The following is a 21,800-nucleotide window of genomic DNA, read 5'->3' on the forward strand; positions in this document are numbered from 1 at the left end:
TCAGAATGTCTCTATGAATTTATTTGAAATTTCAACCAAAATAGATAATGTTAATGCTTGCTGGGAGCGTAGGTGGTAGCAGTGGGGGGACCACTCCTCCTATCTAGTTTGTTGGCATGGTTTGGTGTTTCTTTTTGACACTTACAATTTCCAATCTCTATCATTGTTCACTAGCTTTTGGCCTTTTTGGGTGTCATATCTGGGAACAGATAATAGTGAGTGTAATATTCCTGGTAGGTAGTCATGCTGAATTTGTTTTATTGTCATTGTCAAGGAAGTGTTATGTAGTCAAATTTATAAGTTTGACTCGCTCTGGGATGTCATGCAAATGTGTTATTTTCTTTAATTATTCATTGTTAATCTGTATAGAACAACTCAGAAATCCCTGCAATTATATATAGGCCTATAATCTAGGAAGCATGAACAAACATGGTACAGGTGTGACACGATTATGTGAGCAATTTTTGAAAAACTATAACATGGCATGAGCGGGTACGACATCAATCTATGATACGAAACCACTTGCATCTTGCCTACGATTTCTTAACTAATTGGAAATGTTTCTTTTTTCCCGTAGCTTCTTAGTTCTTTTATTTTATTTTATTTCTGGCCAATGTTATTTTATTGAGAGGATAAATTACAGAATCTACCTTGAGGATTAGTGTAATGTACACTTAAATCAATGGTTATCTATTTTTTCCCATATTTTACACGAAGCTTCTCTTTTGGCTAGGATGTCCTACATTTTTACAGGGTGGACATTTATATTTGTTACGTGAGTAGAATTTTTTGAGTTTAAAACTTAAAAAGAAAAAAAAAGAAAAAAAACCTTTAAAATAAACGTACAAAGCCAATGAATTCTTGTTCTTAACGCATAGCCGTTCTCATTTTCTTCGTTTCCTTGTGCTTTACTCATGATCTTAGATACCTTTTCCCATATGTCATGAGGATTACGTGTGTTGGAATCCATATCAATCTAATCATCCTCGTATTGATCACGAGAATTACAATGCAAAAGGCAATTCATACAAATTCCACCACCTTGACTTGACACCTTGCACAAATAATGCTATTTTCCCACCATGAATTCTCTTGTTTACATGTGCAATCATATCTAATTGTAATGTAAATGTGCCATCGTACGTACGTATATCTTTTTGCAACTACCTCCACTTCATAATGTTTTTAATTTGTTTTAGGATGAAAGCTTTGAATCATAATTATAGTATTTGCGTAATGCTCAAGTTTTTTATTTTCTTTTTGACCATATACAATCACTAGCTATATCTATGGCAATTATAATTCACCGCTTGCTTTAAGCAATTACCGTCATGTATCTCTCTCTAATTAATAGCGACTATTAAAAGAGCACAAAATGAACAAAAAAAGCCACAAATCTTTACTTTTTTATTTACGGGTCCGTTTAGTTAGTGTCTTAAATGCTTAAGTTAAGAAATGAAAATGTTCAATTATATGTTAAAATCTACACTTCTCAAAAAATATATATCTCTATTTATAATTAATTCATTGATCCATTCAAAAATAATAATAATAATTCATTGATTTGCATATTGCACCAACAAATCCATTGTAATTCTCTCTCTCTCTCTCTCTCTCTCTCTATATATATATATATATATATTTGCACAATTTAATTTCATTTTAAAAAAATATAAAATTATTTATTTTATGGTGTAAAGTGTAAACCTATGAGATAGTTGGATCTAGTAAATCACTTGCAATTTTTGTTTTTAATAACTATTTTCAAATTTTAACTTTCTTTACTGTTTGTTTGTTTGTTTTTGTTTTTGTTTTTTGTTTTTTGCTTTTTTGTTATCAAAGATTGAAAGTTAATTTTTTAACTCTTGATCTCCACCACTAAAAAGTATTGCACCTAAATCTCAATCCCAATAAGCAATAACACTTCTTAACCCAAAAAAAAAAAAAAGGATCGGATTTAGATCCTCTAGATTTCCTAGTGTATTTTACCAAATAGATTTCTTTAAATCTTAAATATTCTTTAATGATTTAATGGTCTAGATTTTGCCGTTACAGTATTTCACTAACAATAATCTTAATTGTTTTGTTTGCAACATTATTTTATTATTTTAAAAGTATTTAGCGGAATGCTGACATAGTAGAATTTAGACTCTTAAATTATAAAAGAGTGGTTAGGATTTAAGAAAATCTATTAGTAGAGTACCCTAGGAAATCTAGAAAATCTAAATCCAAAAAGATCTCACCTAAATCACCCCATCTATCCTCTTGAGGAGAAGTTTGGTCTCAAACTCTGATTCAAACAGTAGAAGTACGCCATGCTAATGTGCTTTGAATGATCCATATCTCAGGTTTAGGTGTTAATGAGTACATTGAACTATCCATGTGGCAAAGATCTCTCACAACCTAGGCACAATGATGCAATTATCAGAGACTCCACCATTGATCTAATACCCATTGTGCAAGCCTTTGCACTAGGGCTCGCTATGCTTCTCTTTCCTTTTTTTTTTTTAATTTATTTATTTTTTTATGTTCTCGTGTCCCTCTTGTGAGGAACACCTTAGGATGACATAACTTTAAAATTAAAGGCACGATTCAAACAAGGAAAGGCTTATGGTGTATATCTAGGCACCCAAACACAAGGAAGGGTGTAGTAAGCAATGAAATGCTTCGGGGAGTTAAAAATAAATGTAGATTCAAAGATTCTCGAATAGATGAACCTTTCAAACTACTGCTGAATTTATGGACAGGCAAGAGATAACTTAGTGAATTGAAACATCTTAGTAGCTAAAGAAAAAGCAAGCAAAAACGATTCCGTAATAACGGCAAGTAAAGTGGGAGTAGCCTAAACTTTGGGCAAAGTATAAAAGATCTTCTAGCACATATTCCTCCAAGGGTGATTAGAGCGTTGATATAAAAATATTTTTTACACGGTCAATAATTTGATTAATTTTTAGTTAGGTTTTGCTCTAGTATCTTTAATGGTTATTACTTCCTTGGTAGCTCAACATATGTACTCTTTACCTGCATATGCTTTCATACCACCAGACTTTACTACTTAAGTTTATAAATTGCAGGATTCATCATTTTTCTTATTTATGGCCAAAATGGAGGATAGAAAGAAAAAATATGAGATAAAAACTGAAAAGACTAAAAACTCACGAGCACAAGTCACGTAACGGATGTTGTGATGCTGTGGTGATTCAGACATGCCAGCGGATCATTAATTAATCGACGGCAGCAGGCCGTACCACGTGCCATAGTCAAAACCTGTGCCCTGCTCACTCCTTTGACTTTGGTGATAAGATTAGATAAATCCATGGTGCAAACACTTTGCTTCCTTTGAAGCATAAGGTTGAAGTCGACGTATTAGCAAATTGATGGGTCTACTTTTGCTTTTTTGTCGCTGATGAATCCATCATGAACATGCCATGTCTCGAGTCTCTTTGACACCTACAGGAAAAAACAAAAAAAAAAAAACAAAAAAAAAAAAAGTCTAGTAACACAAATTTTTCACAAATTTTTGTCATAACTGTAATGTGATAGAATGTAATTAGTGAAGAAAAAACTGTAAGTTTATATGTAAGTGATAATTAACTATTTACAGTCTGCCATGTCAAAATTATGATAAAAAAATTATGGAATAATTTGCAAGAATTAGTCAAAAAGTTAAAGTCTCTTAGCACCTTGTATGTCTCTCTCTCCAATAGTAGCTTTGATACATGATAGTATCTATCCACATATTCTTGTTTTTACTATTTTATATTAGGATAATGTTAACTTGTGGACAATTGTTATTAAACAATTTTAGAAAAATTTTGACACAATTTTTATGGAAAATATAAAAAGATTGTCAAAAAATTAATTGTTTTTAAAAAAAATATTATTTTATGTAATTAAAAAGATTATTGATAAGATAAATACATTTATTTTTTTTATATTAATTATTTTAAGTGGTGCATTAATTATTTAACTATAATGAAATTTTGATATCAATTTTCTAAGGTTTATATGAGAAAAACTGATTTGAAATATGGTATTCTTAGTCCAACTTGATTACTTTTGCAATAATTGAAACAAAGTCCGGCAAAGGAAGAAGAAAATTTTAATAACACAATTAGGAATGTATAAAAAAAATTGTAGAAAGATATTTACATTTTTATGTATCAAAACAAGATTTACATTTTTGAGTAGGTATGAAACACGTTTATCTATATTAGTCACTATATCATGCAATTTTAAAAGTTGTAAATACATATAGTATGATCAAATTACTACATTACTCTTATTATTGTTATATTTTTTTCTATAAAAATAGAGCACTATATATTACAAATTTTTACAAGAAAAATTATTGAAATATTAGAGGAAACTAACAATAAAATGCACCACACATCGTGCAAAAATTTGGCTAGCATCATTAAGTTTAATATCTCAATCTCTTTCTTAAGTTGTTGATTGTCTTAGTTGTTGAAATAGAGTACACCAAAATAGAAAAAAAAACAAATTAGCAATCATTTTAGACATGCACTTAGGATAGTCAATGCAATGAATAATTGAACTCACACTGCCGGCCTAATCAAACACAATTTAACTTATCAATATCTCTAATGCTGCGGATGGAGATTTGGAATTCTCTTTTGACATTAATTCCTTCATGAAGGGGATATAATCAGAAAATTCTAATCATTAGGAAACTCAAATTTTTTAAATAGCCAATTTTTCAAACCTTCTTGTTACTTATTTGATTTATGAGTAATTCAAGAATCTGCTAGCCCTTCGGAACTTTATAATTCTGATAATTATAATCACTTGAATTATATACTCTAACATCTCCATCAACACTGTTTGTACAAGTTTCGCTGCATAATACAAGTTTAATAAAAGTTAGAGATTTTTTATTTATTTTATTTTTAGAAGATAAATATTTGGGTAAGATTTTTTTTTTTTTTTTTAAGAAAAAAAATTATTATAATAGTCAACCTACCAAACCGAAAGTCTCCAATTTTGTTCTAATTCTTAATAGAAAGTTTCCAATTTTGTTCTTATCCATTGTCTAAAAATAGATTCTAAGAGCACATGTCTCAATATTTTTTGGTGAAAATATTGCCAACCAGTTTCTGTTATACAGGGACGAACCCAGGAAGGGGCCTAAGGGGGCCCGGGCCCCCCTGGTCCCAAAAAAAAAAAAAAAAAAAAAAAACTTGGGCAAGCTTGGGCCCTCCTTAGTTTTTAGCTCAGGCCCCCCTCATGAATTCCAAGCCCAGCCGGCCAGCCCAAGAGGCAAGAGCCCATGACCCATGTAAATTAAAAAAAAAAAAAAAAAAAAAAAAAAAAAAAAACAACAACAACAACTCAGAGAGCCCATGACCCATGTAAATCAAAAAAAGAAAAAAGGAAAACTCAGAGAGCCCATGACTCGTGTAAATCAAAAAAAGAAAAAAGAAAACTCAGCAGTAAACCTAACAGAGAAAGTGAAAGAGGAACTGAGGAAGGAAAAAAAAGAAGAAGAAAGGAAACAAAGAGATAGTGAGGCGCAATACAGATAGATAGAGAGGCGAGACAGGGAGATAGTGAGCCACTGAGCCCAGACGCTGACGCGACGCGGGACTCTCACCTAGTAAGGCAGTACCCACGCCGACGCGAGTGCCATCATCACGCGACCCCTTAGCTGTAGCTGCCGTCAGTTGCTCGAGCCTTCACACTGTTTGTGAATCAACTGTTTTAACAGGTATTTAATCTATGATCCTTTCCTTCAAGAATCAAAACCTAATAAAATGTTTGTGAATCAACTGTTTTAGCAATCTGTGCTTGTGGAGTGTTTGTGTTTTTACTGATGAGTGATGAGTGATGAGCTGATTATTGATGTTGGTGATTGTGAATTGAATCTGTGCTGTGGCCTGTGGTTTTTTTTTTTTTTTGGCTTTTTGGCTTTGTGACTCTGTCACTCTGTGTTTGTGACTCTCTCTCTTGTATTATATAGATAAGAGAGATAGAGAGAGAAAGTAGAGTTTGTAGAGATTACTCAGATTAGGATTAGAGAATATTTGTTTGTGCTTTATTGACTGGTAGTTGGACTTGGACATAATAGGGACCAGGGATAGACAAAAGAAAAAAAGTAAAGTTAAGAAAAGTTTTTGTTAGTAGTATTGTGTAGAATAAATTTAGAGCGTCGGTAGTGCCGTAGTGGGATTGGGTTAGATAATTGTATTAAGAAACAATAGTGTAGATAATTTTGAAGATTTGAAAGAGTGTCGAATTCCCTTTTCATAGATGATTGTATTAGAAAACAATAGTTTTTGTGTCATTTGTTTTTAGTTGGTAGATGATTGTATCTTAATATATTAAGAAACAATGATTTTTGGGTATTTTTCTTGGTTGATAGTTTATTAATACTATATGGATGTGTATTTGGAAAAAAAAAAATTCCACTTATCTCCGGCCCCCCGCCCCCCAGCTTGAAATCCTGGGTCCATTTCTACTATTTTATATATATATATATATAGGTATATACAAGGATAGGTTGTAATAATGATGTTTGAGTTTGGAGAATATGGTATTCATAAAGTGAAAATTAAAGTTTTGAAATTTTCTAAGTGAAAATTCAAAAATCTGAATTTTCTGAAAATTTTTGGAATTTTCTGCAGAATTTTCTGATGGCTGTTTAGAAAGGTTGAAGAGATTTCAATCTTTGTTAATCGTTTTATGAAAAAATAACTAAATCTTCATACGTGCCTTTTTATGAAACATATGTGCCTTTTCATGAATAGAGGCTTATGTTCACTTGAAAAATAACTAAACTCTTCATATGTGTCTTTTCATAAAACATAACCCTATGGGTATAAATAGAGGCTTATGTTCACTTGAAAAATAACACAAAAAACACAAGAAATCTTGTGGTCATTCTCTAGAATTGCTATATGTAGAATCTAATATCTTGGTTGTATCCTAGAGACAAATTTACGATAACCCTTTAGCAACAAAAGGGTGGGGGGCAAATATTATCTAAGGAACACGATATAGTGCCTCCAAGTTATCTATTTTTTGTTTGTCTTTTATGTTAATCTTATTCTTCTATTATTACTTTGTGTAATATTCCCAACAATCTTAGACAATATTTGGCTACACGACAAGGAGTAAATGATGGTACAACTTTGAAGATGTTGAACCATGGTTTGGTGAAATTGAATCGCTTTGATGGAACCAATTTTACACAGTAGAAAGAGCAATTGGCTTGGATTTGAGGAGTTCTTCAAATGATGAATCGATCATAAAGAAGATTCAATGGAATAAGGCTTAAAGAAACAAGTTTCTTTGTTGGCTAGACAAGGTGATGATTCTTTCACTTTGTGAATGCATTAAAAGCCATGTTCATAGTGTTGAGGTACAAATTTTCAGGCCCTAATTTCATTGGCACACTCACAAAAATATATACCCACACGAGCCCATAAGCTATTTTGAGCCCACATTAATATTTCCCATAAATATTTCCTATATAAGCCCCATAAATTACCTTGGGCCCTCTCACAAATATTACCTATTATATCCCACATATTATCTGTAGGGACTCAGTTTTAGAAAAGTTCCCCAACAATACATTTTTAGAGAGTGGACCGAAGGTTTAGGCCCTAACAGACTAGCAACGGAATACAAATCACCCCTTTCTCATTGAAGGGAAGTGAGCCCAGTTTACAACTAACGTTAGCTCCTCGGACTCGTCCGAGGAGACCCCTCTCCCTGATACTCACATCTCCCCTCAGTCCTCCTACGGCATTCTTTTGAATGATCCCAGAAAAAAGAAAAAAGCCCCCCATCGTTCCCTCTGTCGCCTTTCTTATATCCTTCCTCTTTCTCCCATCTTCTCCTTCCTCTGTTGATCATCCATTGGCCTCCGCTCTGATCCTCCCATCAGAGGTCTTATCCGTACTCAAGTGGCTCACTATGATCGATGTTGCCCTGCCAAAGGGTTCCATCCCCATTAATGCGGCCAGGGGAGTTAGGTGAGCGCATTCAATGCGGAGGTGACAGCTCACCTAAGGCTTGTTCCTTCGCTGTGCTCCTATCGCCGACGCGTGGCACTGGGTCCTCTCCTCCTCGGATATTCAAGGAGTCCTTTGGGGTGGTCCTCGTGTTTTTCCGAGGTCTCGGACGCCCGAGGATAGGGGCATCCTCGGATATGCTCCTCGGAGGTTGGTCTTCGCGCTTTCATCCTCGGACCCATCTAGCATCCTCGGCGTGGGCCATTTGGGCCCGGTTTGGAGTGGGCCAAGGCTACCCGATTATCTAGCCCCACATTATCCAACTTAGATTTTCTATAAAAAATACTTATCACATTACTACCAAAATTGGACCACAAAATTACACTATCTCCACAAAAAAAGCCCAAAATCATTTAACTTATGGACAAAGCCCAAAAACCCAACAAAACTCTTCTACAAAGCCTGTTGCTACATGGCACTTCTAAAGCCTGTTGCTACATGACACCTTTACAAAGCCCGTTGCTACATGGCACCTTTACAAAGCCCGTTGCTACACAGCACCTCTAAAGCCCATTGCTACACGACACCTTTACAGAACCTGTTGCTAACAGCATCTTTACAAAGCCTGTTACTACACAGCATCTCTAAAGCTCGTTGCTACACGGCACTCTTACAAAGCCCGTTACTACACGGCACCCTTTACAAAGCTTGTTGCCACACGGCAATATTTTTACAAAATCTCAAATTATTTTACAAAGCCCAAATACTAATTTGGCATCTATTTTAATAAAGCCTAAATACTAATTTGACACATATTTTTACAAAGTTTAAATACTAATTTGACACCTATTTTATAAAGCCCAAATACTAATTTGACACTTATTTTAATAAAGCCCAAATGATAATTTGGCACTATTTTCATAAAGCTCAAATGATAATTTGGCACTATTTTTACGTGGCTCAAATACTATTTTGGCAATTATTTCTAAAAGCCTAAATACTAATTTGTCACATATTTTATAAAGCCCAAATGATAATTTGGCACTATTTTTACATGACTCAAATACTATTTTAGCAATTATTTCTAAAAGTCTAAATACTAATTTGTCACCTATTTTATGAAGCCCAAATACTAATTTGACACTATTTTCATAAAGCCCAAATAATAATTTGGCATTATTTTCATAAAACCCAAATGATAATTTGGCATTATTTTCACAAAGCCCAATATTATTTTGGCAACTATTCCTAAAAGCCCAATATTATTTTGGCACCTATTTTACATATGCTAAAGTCCCTCACTCATGGGAAATATAATTACTTATCTCTCAAAAATATTTCTTTTACAAAATTCATGGGAACTATGCTTGTTTTCCCATAATCAACTAATTACAAAAGCCCATGTATATTACCCATTGCAAAACCATTCATTTTTATAGGGATGACCAAGCCAAAAAAAGCTCAACTAGAAAGACTAACTGAGCCAGCCCAACTCACATACAAGTCCCAGTAGCTAAAGCTCATGTGAGTTGTCCAGTTAAACTTCAGTACAACTTGACAGTTGGAGCCCATCACCATCAGCTCTAGCTTGTCCAATCAAATCAGAAGAGGGACACGTGTCCAGCAGGAGTTAAACTTTTCCTTGCCAAGCTCATTTTCATCATTTCTCATGTGACGTAAAGCTGAGGTGACATGACAAAAAGCTGGGAAGCTTCAGCCAGTTGTATCTCCTTTCTTCTCCAACCCATTCGGTCAAAGACTAAGGGCAACCATAACCAGACTATGGAAGCTCTTGGAACAACTAGAAATCAGTTCATTTTCTTGCCAAAAACGTGTACTTTCTAGTTCATGGACCAAGCACATGAACCCCAAATGGGGAAACTTAAGGAAATTAGGTTTGGAGCGAACCAAAGGGATCCCAGCAGAGTTCCCAGCATAGGGCTCCAAGATTGACATCTAGCTTGGGGTGATACAATCCGCCCTAGGGAATTCTGATTCTAGTAGCAGTAAAACCAAGATCATTAGCCTAATACATGCTTTAATCCCATTAGCTAAAGCCAAATCAGCATTTAATGCTAGGCTAAAATCCCAGCTGTTATTACCCAAAACAACAAGAACATTCTAAAAGCTGAGCTTACCACTCTTGGCCAAGATCCTAGGAATGATTCTCTAAGGATTTTCTAGAGATAGAGGAAGATTTAGCAAAGATTATTTGCTAATTACCCCCTAAAGCCCAACTATAAATGGAACTCTCCATTAATGCTTCACGAACACACTAAGATATACACCAAGGGAGAAGAAGTCTCCCTTAACTTCTCTGTTTTAGTCTTCTCTAAACCCTAGCAAAGTTCTGAGTCATTGAGCTGTCAGCTTCAAGCATAGAAACTAAGTTCTCCAGCTCCTAGCGCAAAAACACCCTTCATACCTCTACTTAAAAACACTCAGCTACCCCCAACAAAAAGTCCCAGCAGCTTCACTAAACATTCCCTCTCGCTGCTCATACTACTTGAAATGTCTCTCATTACTCACTACTAATACCATATCCATGAGCATACCTTGGCATCATAATGATCTTGCTGCACTAGTTGGATTCTCTCTCTCTCTCTCTCTCCCCCTTCATCTCACACTAACTTTTCCTCATTATTTGTTATAATGGAGCCCATAATATTTACTTATTCATTTACTATTAAAGGTTATGATGTAACTATTACTATAGAGTTTTTCCTTCATATTATTGTATTAGAAGACTCTTCTCTAGAGCTAACGGATGATGAGTTTGAAAATGTAGATACTTTCCTTAATTTGTGAAATAGCTAACAGTTAGAGGTTTATTATGTTCTATCTTATTTTACCGCTGGGATATTTTACTGCAGGAACATTTTACTGTTGGGCTATTTTCTACAGTATGCTTTTTAATCATGCTGACGTGTCTGCTATAGGAATTGTTTATGGGCCATCCTTGTTAGTCTCGATCTAAGCCCAAGGAATAAAAATAAAGTGAATTCTTCAAATCTTCACCAATAGCCTTTGGGCCGTGCCTCGACCCCATCGTCGAGTTTTGGATTAGGCCCCCAACCCAACACAAATCTTATTTGTTGGAAGGAAAAGCTTTTTTGCCCCCGACACATAGTTTGTACATTTAAGGGATGAATTTCCTGTTCAGGGGCAATTTGAATTTCAAATTGATTGATGAGTTTCTTTGTTAGAATATTTGCATGTGTTGCGAATTTATTTGAATTGAGATATAAGAATGAAATTTTAACATGTTTAAATGTCATAAAGTGAAGTAGAAAATCTAAAGAATGTGAATTTAAACTCTTAAAGTGATAGAGTATAGGAAGATTTACTTAAGTGATTTTCTAAACTATGTGAAGACATTAAGAAACATGTTTGAAGAGCTCACTTTAGATCAATTTAGACCACATCACTGAATTGAAGAGGAAAGTCCAGTTAGAGGTGTATCTAAAACCGATTCTAAAGCGAATGTGAACAATGTTAAAATTGGAAGTTCTAGTAAGAACAATAAGCACCTGAATGTGAATAAGAGTGTGAATCGTTTTAGAAGAACAACTCTAAGGATCACAACAATGACAAGTAGAATGTCATGTTTTCTTTGTGGAAAGAAAGACCATTACATTTGAGAATGTTAGTTCTTAAAGAATAAGAAGGATGAAGATGGAAATGTCAATGAAGCGTCATTAAGGACATTATTGCTATGGTGAGTGATGTATGTAATAAAGATCACTATATTTTATTTGGCTGTAATTACAAATCCTTCCGATTGGTGTTTTGATTTAGGTGCAATGTTGCATGTGTGCAACTACAAGGCACAATTCAAGACTTATGAGGAGTCTTCCATAGAACTAAAGGTGCTTGTGGACGTCCACAGTAAGACAAGAGTTCATGGAAAGTGCATCGTTAAAGTGAAATTGAGTTTTGGTAAGAAGTTCTCTTGACCAATGCTATATTTTCATGTATCTAATATTAAGAAAAGCCAATTTGTTATTTAAGAATGGTCTTGTCCAAGAATGAGATATTAGTAGGTAATGGTTATGCTACTATTTGAGTGTTTTTTATCAATATGTTTTGGTTGTGCTTATATTGTTGATTCTTTATTTGTAGCTTGCTAGATTGAGACTTTTAAATTTCAAATTCTTGAAATTTATGTCAAAGCATGATATAATTTATATAAGAATGATGATTTGAATTGAATGGTGTATTAACTAGAAATGATGAAAATTTCTAAATGTATATTATTCTTTGTGAGGAATATGTCATAATACACCAAAGTGCAGTCTCTTATACACCTTAATAAAATTGTTTGGTCAAAAGAGAGAACTCTATTTGATATGGTGAATGCTATAAACTTGAGTGCAATTAGCTAAGTTCCTATTTGATCAATGGGAAGAAGCTTTGCTTAGTGTATGCTATGTGCATAATAGAGTTTCATCTCAAAAGTATTTCATATTTGTTATGAAATGAAAAAGTGACCAAATGCTTATCATTTTAAACTGTGGGGGTGTTTAACCTTTTGTAAATGATAGACCAAAGAGGACTAATTAGTCAAAGAGCTATATAAAGTGTATATGTAGGTTTTGAGTAAATTTGAGGGTATGTAGTTTATTAGACTTAATGTCTAATATAAGGCTGAAATCAAAGGATATTGAATTTGTTGAGTTTAAATTCAAAGATGATTTCAAAAATTCCTGATACCTACTTAAACACGAGTAAATGACTCCAATCTTAAATATAACATTAAGTGATATTAAAGATTTAAATGTGGTTCACCAAGTGAACAAAGGTGGAGTCAAAGTTTGAGAAATAAAAAGGATTTTAATCCAAATTTTATTTCATGTGAAGCTTTTGTTTACCTTGTATTCTTTAAATATACAAAGGTGGAGTCAAAGTTTGAGAAATAAAAAGGAGTCAAAGCTCTTGTTAAAGGTAATAAAAGTGTAGTCCTAATTAAATATCCATTGTATTCTTTAAGGAAAGTGATCCTAAAGTTTTAGAAAGCTTTGTGCTTCTAAAAAGATGTAGCTCTCTATTGTAAAAGTTATTAATGATGAGATAGACTTAATATTATTTAATAATAATTGGGTCTTAATGGATCTACATCTAGCTTTAAAACCAATTGGTTGTGAGTGGGTATTAGAATAAAATATAAAAAATTTTGGTCTAAGGTTAATAGTAAAAGGTCTGAAACAGAGGGAAAAAGATAGAATTTTGATACCTATACACTAGTAACTATTTGTGTTATTAGTTTGATGTCTTTAAAACCATTCATATAATTTTAAAGAAATTCACTATATTTTATTATTACATTTTGATATATGTAATTATAGTGTGGGTATATATGTGAATTTTGGAATAGTTGAGAACCCAAATTGTGGGGTTTAGAAACTCAAATTGTGGAATTATGATTTCCAAGAAAGTGTGGGGGTATAACCCTTAAATGAGTCATGGACTCATAAGAATGCTAATGTGCATCAAAGATGTGCTTGACAAAGATATTGAGGATTAACATCGAGGGATGTTAAATTCATTGCGATTAAATTCTGCCATGTGTGGTAGATGTCTCGAGTTTAAACAAGCACATATTGTGATCCTATTTTGAAAGTACCTTTTTGTGAAATAAAGAAAGTACAAGTGAGTTCATTAATTGAACATTCAAGGATCAATAATGAAATATTGGATGTGTCTCCACATATAATATTCCAACAATCTTAGACAATATTTGGCTACACGACAAGGAGTAAATGATGGTACAACTTTGAAGATGTTGAACCATGGTTTGGTGAAATTGAATCGCTTTTATGGAACAATTTTACACAATAGAAAGAGCAATTGGCTTGGATTTGAGGAGTTCTTCAAATGATGAATCGATCATAAAGAAGATTCAATGGAATAAGACTTAAAGAAACAAGTTTCTTTGTTGGCAAGACAAGGTGATGATTCTTTCACTTTGTGAATGCACTAAAAGCCATGTTCATAGTGTTGAGGTACAAATTTTCAGGCCCTAATTTCATTGGCACACTCACAAAAATATATACCCACACGAGCCCATAAGCTATTTTGAGCCCACATTAATATTTCCCACAAATATTTCCTATATAAGCTCCATAAATTACCTTGGGCTCTCTCACAAATATTACCTATTATATCCCACATATTATCCAACTTAGATTTTCTACAAAAAATACTTATCACATTACTACCAAAATTGGACCACAAAATTACACTATCTCCACAAAAAAAGCCCAAAATCATTTAACTTATGGACAAAGCCCAAAAACCCAACAAAACTCTTCTACAAAGCCTGTTGCTACATGGCACTTCTAAAGCCTGTTACTACATGACACATTTACAAAGCCCGTTGCTACATGGCACCTTTACAAAGCCCGTTACTACACAGCACCTCTAAAGTCCATTGCTACACGGCACCTTTACAGAACTTGTTGCTACACAGCATCTTTACAAAGCCCGTTACTACACAGCATCTCTAAAGCTCGTTGCTACACGGCACTCTTACAAAGCCCGTTACTAGAGGGCACTCTTTACAAAGCCCGTTGCCACACGGCAATATTTTTACAAAATCTCAAATTATTTTATAAAGCCCAAATACTAATTTGGCACCTATTTTAATAAAGCCTAAATACTAATTTGGCACCTATTTTTACAAAGTCCAAATACTAATTTGACACCTATTTTATAAAGCTCAAATACTAATTTGACACTTATTTTAATAAAGCCCAAATGATAATTTGGCACTATTTTCATAAAGCCCAAATGATAATTTGGCACTATTTTTACGTGGCTCAAATACTATTTGGCAATTATTTCTAAAAGCCTAAATACTAATTTGTCACATATTTTATAAAGCCCAAATGATAATTTGGCACTATTTTTACATGGCTCAAATACTATTTTGGCAATTATTTCTAAAAGCCTAAATACTAATTTGTCACCTATTTTATGAAGCCCAAATACTAATTTGACACTATTTTCATAAAGTCCAAATAATAATTTGGCACTATTTTCATAAAACCCAAATGATAATTTGGCATTATTTTCACAAAGCCCAATATTATTTTGGCAACTATTCCTAAAAGTCCAATATTATTTTGGCACCTATTTTACATATGCTAAAGTCCCTTACTCATGGGAAATATAATTACTTATCTCTCAAAAATATTTCTTTTACAAAATTCATGGGAACTATGCTTGTTTTCCCATAATCAACTAATTACAAAAGCCCATGTATATTACCCATTGCAAAACCATTCATTTTTATAGGGATGACCAAGCCCAAAGAAGCTCAACTAGAAAGACTAACTGAGCCAGCCCAGCTCACATACAAGTCCCAGTAGCTAAAGCTCATGTGAGCTGTCCAGTTAAACTTCAGTATAACTTGACAGTTGGAGCCCATCACCATCAGCTCTAGCTTGTCCAATCAAATCAGAAGAGGGACACGTGTCTGGCAGGGGTTAAACTCTTCCTTGCCAAGCTCATTTTCATCATTTCTCATGTGACGTAAAGCTGAGGTGACATGACAAAAAGTTGGGAAGCTTTAGCCAGCTGAATCTCCTTTCTTCTCCAACCCATTCGGTCAAAGACTAAGGGCAACCATAACCAGACTATGGAAGCTCTTGGAACAACTAGAAATCAATTCATTTTCTTGCCAAAAACGTGTACTTTCTAGTTCATGGACCAAGCACATGAACCCCAAATGGGGAAACTTAAGGAAATTAGGTTTGGAGCGAACCAAAGGGATCCCAGCATAGTTCCCAGTATAGGGCTCCAAGATTGACATCTAGCTTAGGGTGATACAATCCGCCCTAGGGAATTCTGATTCTAGTAGCAGCAAAACCAAGATCATTAGCCTAATACATGCTTTAATCCCATTAGCTAAAGCCAAATCAGCATTTAATGCTAGGCTAGAATCCCAGCTGTTATTACCCAAAACAGCAAGAACATTCTAAAAGCTGAGCTTACCACTCTTGGCCAAGATCCTAGGAATGATTCTCTAAGGATTTTCTAGAGATTGAGGAAGATTTAGCAAAGATTATTTGCTAATTACCCCCTAAAGCCCAACTATAAATGGAACTCTCCATTAATGCTTCACGAACACACTAAGATATACACCAAGGTAGAAGAAGTCTCCCTTAACTTCTCTGTTTTAGTCTTCTCTAAACCCTAGCAAAGTTCTGAGTCATTGAGCTCTCAGCTTCAAGCATAGAAACTGAGTTCTCCAGCTCCTAGCGCAAAAACACCCTTCATACCTCTACTTAAAAACACTCAGCTACCCCCAGCAAAAAGTCCCAGCAGCTTCACTAAACATTCCCTCTCGCTGCTCATACTACTTGAAATGTCTCTCATTACTCACTACTAATACCATATCCATGAGCATACCTTGGCATCATAATGATCTTGCTGCACTAGTTGGATTCTCTCTCTCTCTCTCTCTCTCTCCCTTCATCTCACACTAACTTTTCCTCATTATTTGTTATAATGGGGCCTATAATATTTACTTATTCATTTACTATTGAAGGTTATGATGTAACTATTACTATAGAGTTTTCCTTCATATTATTGTATTAGACTCTTCTCCAGAGCTAACAGATGATGAGTTTGAAAATGTAGATACTTTCCTTAATTTGTGAAATAGCTAACAGTTGGAGGTTTATTCTGTTCTATCTTATTTTACCGCTGGGATATTTTCTACAGTATGCTTTTTAATCATGCTGACGTGTCTGCTATAGGAATTGTTTATGGGCCATCCTTGTTAGTCTCGATCTAAGCCCAAGGAATAAAAATAAAGTGAATTCTTCAAATTTTCACCAATAGCCTTTGGGCCGTGCCTCGAGCCCATCGTCGAGTTTTGGATTAGGCCCCCAACCCAACACAAATCTTATTTGTTGGAAGGAAAACTTTTTCGCCCCCGACACATAGTTTGTACATTTAAGGGATGAATTTCCTGTTCATGGGCAATTTGAATTTCAAATTGATTGATGAGTTTCTTTGTTAGAATATTTGGGGGGGCAAATATTGTCTAAGGAAAATGATATAGTGCTTTCAAGTTATCTATTTTCTGTTTGTCTTTTATGTTAACCTTATTCTTCCATTATTACTTTGTGTAATATTCTCAATAGTTTCTGTACTAATGCACTCTTCAAACAAATACTCCAAAATTTTTGGACAAAATTCCGTAAGTACATAAATGCAAGGCATATAAGGGAAAGTTTTTGAACAAAGTTTCATAATTATATAAATGCAAGGCATGTAAGTTTTTCTTTGCATTCAAATTTAAGTTGAATTCAAAATTTTCAAACTCATCACCGTCAAACGCTTGCCGAAAACATAAAGCAAATTCTATTACATTCCAATAATTTGAATGTAAATAGTATTACCTTGCCCTATGGGGTTTTATTATTTATCAAAAGAAAAAAAATATCTTACCCAATTTTCTTCTTAAAAAAAAACCAAATTTAAACACAAATCATTCACACAAAAAAGAAGCTTAAATTGAAATCCGAATATTATTCAAATATTAATGCAACTACCATCAGTGAACCATCACTTCCCTTGTCAAATTCCAACATTATATCATTACAGACACTCTAGGTGAGTTTAACCAAGGAATAAAGAATTACTCCGCAGGGGAGATGTAGGTTTACGAATTGACTCAAAAACAATGAACAAACAACAGGAGATATTTGGGAGGGCTTTAGATATGTTTCAAATCCACTAAGACATGTATTGGAAGGCATGGAACAAGCATTTTTGTGATGGTACAAAGCCATTGAAAGTGGTTCACATGAAGAACAAATGTTCTAGGTTTGTAGAAATCTCAAAATACAGAATCAATGAGTTATGATCTTGACATAGGACAACCACACTATTTGCAATGGAACAAATAAACAACCATAGAATCAATACTAAACCTTAGGAGTCAGCACCTAAGGGTTGCTTGGAGTTAGCACTAGTAAAAAAAAAGAAACACACATTTTTTTTTTTTTTATATTTCTCAAAACTGTCTTACAATAATCAGAAAAAGTGCTTAAATAGCTAACAATAAAATGCATAATGAAACCCTAATTATTAAATGCTCAGGCTTGCTTAGTCTCAATCCGAATTACTAACAGACTCCATCCATAAGGCCACAGATTAGGCCGTCTTCTTTTTGCTTTTCCTCCCATACATGCGTATAATTGGGGGCTTGTACTTTGTGTCCACACCAACTCCCCCCGGGTGAGAGGAACTCGACCCCATCAAGTGGAAATATGAAGACCTCTGATAGTACTCAAGCAAGTCAGGATCTAGTCGATGTAGCTCATCTCGAGTAATCCAAATACATGCGTATAATTGGGGGCTTGTACTTTGTGTCCACACCAACTCCCCCCGGGTGAGAGGAACTCGACCCCATCAAGTGGAAATATGAAGACCTCTGATAGTACTCAAGCAAGTCAGGATCTAGTCGATGTAGCTCATCTCGAGTAATCCACGTGCAATCAAAATTTGGTCACCCTCACCATCGAACTAGGAAACGGTGAACTCCTCCATCCCTAGTAGAAACAATTTGTTCATCTAAAATAGCATTAATAGATTCTTTATGTGCATAGGGCAGATTTAAAGGTAAAGGGGTAGGGATAGGGGCATCAGTAGGATCAAGAATAACTATGGAACTTTTATAAGCAACTACATCCTCTATATTAAAGGAGGAGCTAATACCATAATCACGAGGAAGGTCAATGACATATGTATTTAGGCCCATTCATTTCAATACCTTGAATGGTCTGGCACTACGAGGCCCATTTATTTCAACTAGATCCTCGCGATTATGGTATTAGCTCTTTTATATTAGAGGAGCTAATACCATAATTACGAGGAAGGTCAATGACATATGAATTTGGGTTCATTCGTTTCAATACCTTGAATAGTCCGGCACTACGAGGCTACAATTTCTTAACGGTCCTAGAGGGAAACTGTTTAGGTTGAATTCGAATCATTACATAATCCCCAACCTAAAACTCTACATGACGCCGATGAGTGTCAGCATGAATTTTATATTGAGAATTACTTTCCAGAACTTTTTTGCAAATTCATTATGCAAATCATGAATATGTCAGGCAAATGCCTCAGTAGATTTAGAAATTCTAACATGTGGGGACATGGGCAAAAGATCTAAACGCTTCTTAGGTGTATACCCATGCATAACCTCAAAAGGACTGGCGCCTATAGACCTATTGATAGAGCTATTATATGCAAGTTGGGTTGTAGGAAGAATTGAATCCAAATTCCAATTGGTTTCACCCACTAGACACCAAAGGAGGTTGCCTAGATTACGATTAACCACCCCAGTTTGACCATCAGTTTAAGGATGAAATGCCATGGAAATTTTCAATTTGGTGCCTACTAAATGCCACAAAGTCTTCCAAAAATAACTCATGAAGCGAACACCCCTATCAGACACTATGGTTTTAGGAAGACCATAAAGTTTGACAATCTCATCAAAGTAGAGCTTTGCAATCTTAGAAGCATCATAGGTCTTAGAACATGGTAGGAAATAAGCCATCTTAGAGAAGCAATCAATAACTACAATAATAGAATCATGCTTCCTAAAGGTGTGGGGCAAACCTAACATAAAATCCATACTCACATCCTGCCACGAGTGATCAGGTTCAGGTAGAGGCGTGTATAGGCCAGTGTTTTGCTTGCGATGTTTGGCTAGTTGACATGTACAATGCTGACCTGTTGGGATTAGTGCCCTAGAATCCTATTGTATGATAATATGTATGATATTATGTATGATATTATGTATGACATTATGTTTGACATGATGTATGACTTAATATTGTAATTAATAAAGTTATTTTATTATTATCTAAAATAATGGTAACATGAATATTCAGACATTATCATTTAGTCCATGAGATGCATAGTATGTGATTTATGTGATTTAGTCACAGAAGATATAAGTCACAAGTTTTTTGTAAACTCAAAGTTTTAGTTCATAGTCGATGATGAACTTGGACATTTCATCTGCGAAGACTATAACATATCAACTAAGATTATTTGTCTTGATCATGGAAGTGGAAACTTCTAGTTGATATGTTTTAAGAGTTAAGACATATTGAACTGGATCACTGTGAGATTTATTATTCTCCTAAAAACTGTCAATTGAATAATAAATCTCGCGACTTATATTTACATGAACTCTTAATCTTAAGAGGATAATAGACCTGATCATGAAATGTAGGTTACTTTGATATATTAGGAGTGAGATCTAAAGTTACGGTCAAAACCTCAGTATGTTGGGCAGCCACATTTAGTGTTGATGGAACATATATTCTCAAGATGGAATTCATAGTCTCTTAACGGAGATATAAAATATTCCTTTGAGGTAAGTTTAATGGGTTCAGTTATTCAGAAAGTTAGGCCTAACCACTTTAGTAAGAAATTACTAAAGTATACATTTATGAAATTGGATTTCATAAATATATGGTGGAAAACTTAAAAGGATTAAATTGGGTACTCAAGGACTAAGATGTAGTAATCTTCAAAGTGACAGTCTATATTTATGACTTTGAATTACTATGAATATTTTATGAAGGAGTTGCATGTATAATAAAGTTTTGGGATATAATTTATTAATAAGGCTTAGAGTGCAATTATATTTATATAGTAGTATTAAATATAATTAATGACAATTTTGGACTTGTTAAGAGTTAATAGAAAGCCCAAGGCCCATTGGAGCTAGTGTCTTATTGGTCCCTTTTGGTCCCACTCCAAGCCACATACTAAAGCCCAATTGGAAAGGCCCAATAGGCTGGTCCAATTAGATAATCAGTTATATATAAAGGAAGAGACATACAGAATTTTATTATTAGAGAAAGAAAAAAAAAAAGACATCATTGTGAAATGGTGTGTATGTGTGAGTGAAACTGCTCGATTATTCTCTCTTGGAAACTGATTGAGAGACCACACTTCTTGGGCGTAAAGTGGAATTGGAGTGAAGATTAAAAGTGTTTCCAAGTACTTATAATCTTTTGTTTTAAATTTCACCGCACCAAGGTACGCTATCTTGTTCTTAAATTTTGAAATTTACATAGTGCATGTTATCAATCATGAATGAAATAGATCCATGTTTGTTGCTTCTGTTGTGTGTGTTGTATGAGATATAAAACCAGATTATCCAACAATTAGTATCAAAGCCAGGTTTTCATCTCATGATTGTATAGCATGTGATTGGATTTTAGAATAAAAGAAAAATGGTTTCTTGATGATATCGGGTTCACACCAAGGATGCGTATTCTCTTGGTTTGTTCGAAGTGGCCTATGATTATAAAGTAATGGTGCCATGTCTTTATATGTAATTGTTCGTTTCGAAGTTTATCTTTTGACCATAAACTTCTAGAAGATTTGTTGTTTGGATATAGTTATTCAAATAACCGTCATGATAAAAGTATAATACTTAATAGTATGGATTGAAAGGCACTGTTTCGGGATTGAAAAGCACTGTATCATGGCCCACGGATGATTTTGTTATCTTCAAGGATTCTCTTGAATCCTTGTTATATAACAAGACCATTGATCGATATATTATATATATATATATATGGTTTTATATGCAAATTCTTTATGGTCAAGGATATATGTGTGTGCACTTTGTTTTACACCGATTGCATATAGATGTAACTCCTGGCATGAGTTTATTATAAAGCTTTTGTTTTTGCATGATTTCATGGACCCCAAGTGGCAAATTTCATCTGCCATTATCATGCTTTCATTTATATATTTGTTAAAGTTTTATAATTTATATTG

At 34.2% G+C, this 21,800-nt stretch overlaps 1 long non-coding RNA gene across 1 annotated transcript; it reads left to right on the forward strand.

The window, feature by feature from the left end:
* The first annotated feature begins 5,127 nt into the window (after nucleotides 1-5,127).
* Nucleotides 5,128-12,075, forward strand: LOC136064297 (uncharacterized). The gene is made up of 2 exons (XR_010625937.1): nucleotides 5,128-5,728; nucleotides 11,775-12,075. It is a non-coding gene; the product is annotated as an uncharacterized LOC136064297 (long non-coding RNA).
* The last annotated feature ends 9,725 nt before the right edge of the window (nucleotides 12,076-21,800 follow it).

Source organism: Quercus suber, unplaced genomic scaffold (assembly GCF_002906115.3).
Source record: "Quercus suber isolate HL8 unplaced genomic scaffold, Cork oak 2.0 scaffold_659, whole genome shotgun sequence".
Classification (NCBI taxonomy): Eukaryota; Viridiplantae; Streptophyta; class Magnoliopsida; order Fagales; family Fagaceae; genus Quercus; species Quercus suber.